Below are 3,082 nucleotides of genomic sequence, written 5' to 3' on the forward strand. Positions count from 1 at the left end.
TCCACTATATAGGAATACTGTTATGGAAATTTTGAGATCGCATTAGTATTCCATAAAATAAATAAGTATATGTAAAGGTCATCAGAATTTGAATTCGAACACTTTGAATTTTTCCAAAAATCCACCAGATACCGAAAGAATTAAGTATAAGGTAACATGATTAAAAGTAATTCAATTCAAGGATTATAACATAGGATCATTAAAGGAATATAAGATATTAATAAAGGTTAGGGAAGCCCAAGTAATAAGATCCCGGATATGATCCCTCAAACGATCAACAAGAATGAGAGTTAAGAGAACCGTAAAATAAATAAGTGACCAAGGGACTAACCAATCAATTAAGCACTAATAAAAGGGATTAGTGGAGTATAACATCATCAAACCACAAGGAATTTATAAATGGCAAGAAGATGATGCAAGGATGATGATGTAAGCATTGGAAGGGATATTTTTGCAAGAATTAATCTTAGCCAAGTATTTTAACCACTTGATTAACCTAGTATAAGCTATAACCAAGCAAGTTAGCATATAAATACAAAGTAACCAAGCAAGCAAGCCTTCTTCTTCCTTCCTCATCATCAAGCTCTCGTCCTCTTTTCTTGGAAAAGCCAAGTCCAAGCTCCACCACTTAGTATTTTACAAGGTAATTATCTAAGCTTCTCCTTGGTTAGTTATATACTTCCTAGAAGTTTGAGCTTCCAATTCTATTCCTATATTTTTTTAATAATTCATCAAAGTGATAACGAATAGTACTTTCAAGAACTAACTATCTTGATCTTGTTTTTCTTGGTTGAGCCTAGCTAAAGTAAGGCTATACAAGGACTATACAAGGCTTAGTAGCTACTCATACATTCCAAGGAAGGTATAATCTCTAGAACCCTAGCCTTGACTTCTAGTTTTGATGAGTTATATGGATGAGTTAGTGATGAGTAGTATGATCCATTATGTATAGTTAGTTATGATTATTTAGTGATGGTTGTTGTTGATTGATCTATGTTAGTGCTTGTAACGAGTTGATGATCTTGAAAGGTTTTGACTTGGGTTAGTAGTGTTAAGTGAGATCTTGTCACTACAAGAAAAAGGTAAATAGACATCACACATTATAAATCATCCAATCATGCCACCGATGTCTAATGTTTAATAGATATCATCCCGTGTAAATGTGATGTCTTTCTACTTTTATGACATCGTTTATTTTAAAACTGAGATCTTAAGTTCCATAAAAAAATTGAATGTATGGCAACCCAATTTTTCCCCTTAGCCAAATCATTCCTTCTTTTCCCAAATTTTACTCCCTCCCATAGTCATTTTTATAACGACTCGTATATTTTTGCATTATTAAATTTATAATTATTAAATAGTTAAATAAGTAAAATGTGTGTATGGGTTTTGTCGACTGGATATTATTTTGTTATTAATTATAAGTGAGTACTGGTATTCAAGGATCATTTGTATAGTTAATTGTTGAGCTGTATATTTTATTTTCATATTTAAAACTGATTTTTGTATTTAAGATTTATTTTCATAAATGCTTGGATTATCTCAAAAATTATTTTTATTGTTTTACAATTTTATTTATTATTTTTAGGATTTTATAAAATTTAGAAATCAAAATTTTATTAATTATTTAACCCTGAATATTTTTCTGATTGCATTTTATGGTAAATTTAGTATTAAAATCAGAAAAGTTTCAAAAATTACTGTTATGGATAAGAAATCAAGGTTATTACTTGCTGTATTTAATACTAAGATTCGGGAGCTCAAGGCCTTTAATGGCTGCTCTCGTGTTTCGTGACTCAATCTGCCTTTACGAGATGCCTACGTATCTCTGTGAATTAGAGAATCAAGCCAAAAAAACGTAGTTCTGATTTGTGGGGTGAGGCCCCTTATATAGATGTAGGAGTCCTTGAATTGGACTTGGTATAGGAGACTTGGTGGACAAGCCTCTGAATTAGGATAGACTTAGGAGTCCTAGGAAGTAGGAAGCTGATTCCTTATCCTTTTAGGTCCCCTTGAGGCTAATCTATAAGGATTTATATCCTTATCGGGACTCTTCTCAATAGCTGATTTTTCCCTTATTAATTAATTACGAAATTAATTAATAATTAGGGCTTTTGAGCCTTTTTTATTCCATCAGGCCTGATCTGGTCCATCAGGCTTAACCTTTCTGGTCTGAGTTTCATATATCTTTTTATTAGGCCTAGCAGCCCACAGCTTGTACAATTAATGCAGTATTTAATTATACAATCATAATTTATTTATCCCTATCATTTGCCCCCCAACTTTTGGGAAACATTGATTAGGTTTCGCAGAAGTTAAGTCTATTTGTTCCCTTACAGGGTTTCGTTTTTCCGTAAAGTGTGGAGCGACCTACACATTTACAATGAATTTTTCCTTTTATTCAGGAATTATCTTAATTTCCAGGAATTTTTCCCTAATTTTCTGGGATTTTTCCCTTATTTTCTGGGATTTTTCCCTAGTTTTCTGGATTTTTTCCTAATTTCCCGGGTCTTATCCTTAATTTTCTGGATTTTTCCCCAATTTCCCGGGACTTATCCTTAATTTTCTGGATTTTTCCCTAATTTCCCGGGACTTATCCTTAATTTTCTGGATTTTTCCCTAATTTCCCGGGTCTTATCCTTAATTTTCTGGATTTTTCCCTAATTTCCCGGGACTTATCCTTAATTTTCTGGATTTTCCCTAATTTCCCGGGACTTATCCTTAATTTTCTGGATTTTTCCCTAATTTCCCGGGACTTATCCTTAATTTTCTGGATTTTTCCCTAATTTCCCGGGACTTATCCTTAATTTTCTGGATTTTTCCCTAATTTCCCGGGACTTATCCTTAATTTTCTGGCTTAAAATCGATCAGAATGCATTCGAAATCGATCAGGATGCAGAAAAAATCGATCAGGATCCTGATCGAATTAGCTCAGGATCTTACACTCTGGTCGACAGGATTCCTGATCGATTTCGATCAGGATTCTGACCGAATTGACCTTCAAAGTGACACCCTAGTCGATTGCTACACGGGCTTAATCGACCAGGATTCCTGATCGATTTCGATCAGGACTCTGAACGAA

This window comes from Apium graveolens, chromosome 5 (assembly GCF_009905375.1).
Source record: "Apium graveolens cultivar Ventura chromosome 5, ASM990537v1, whole genome shotgun sequence".
Taxonomy (NCBI): Eukaryota; Viridiplantae; Streptophyta; class Magnoliopsida; order Apiales; family Apiaceae; genus Apium; species Apium graveolens.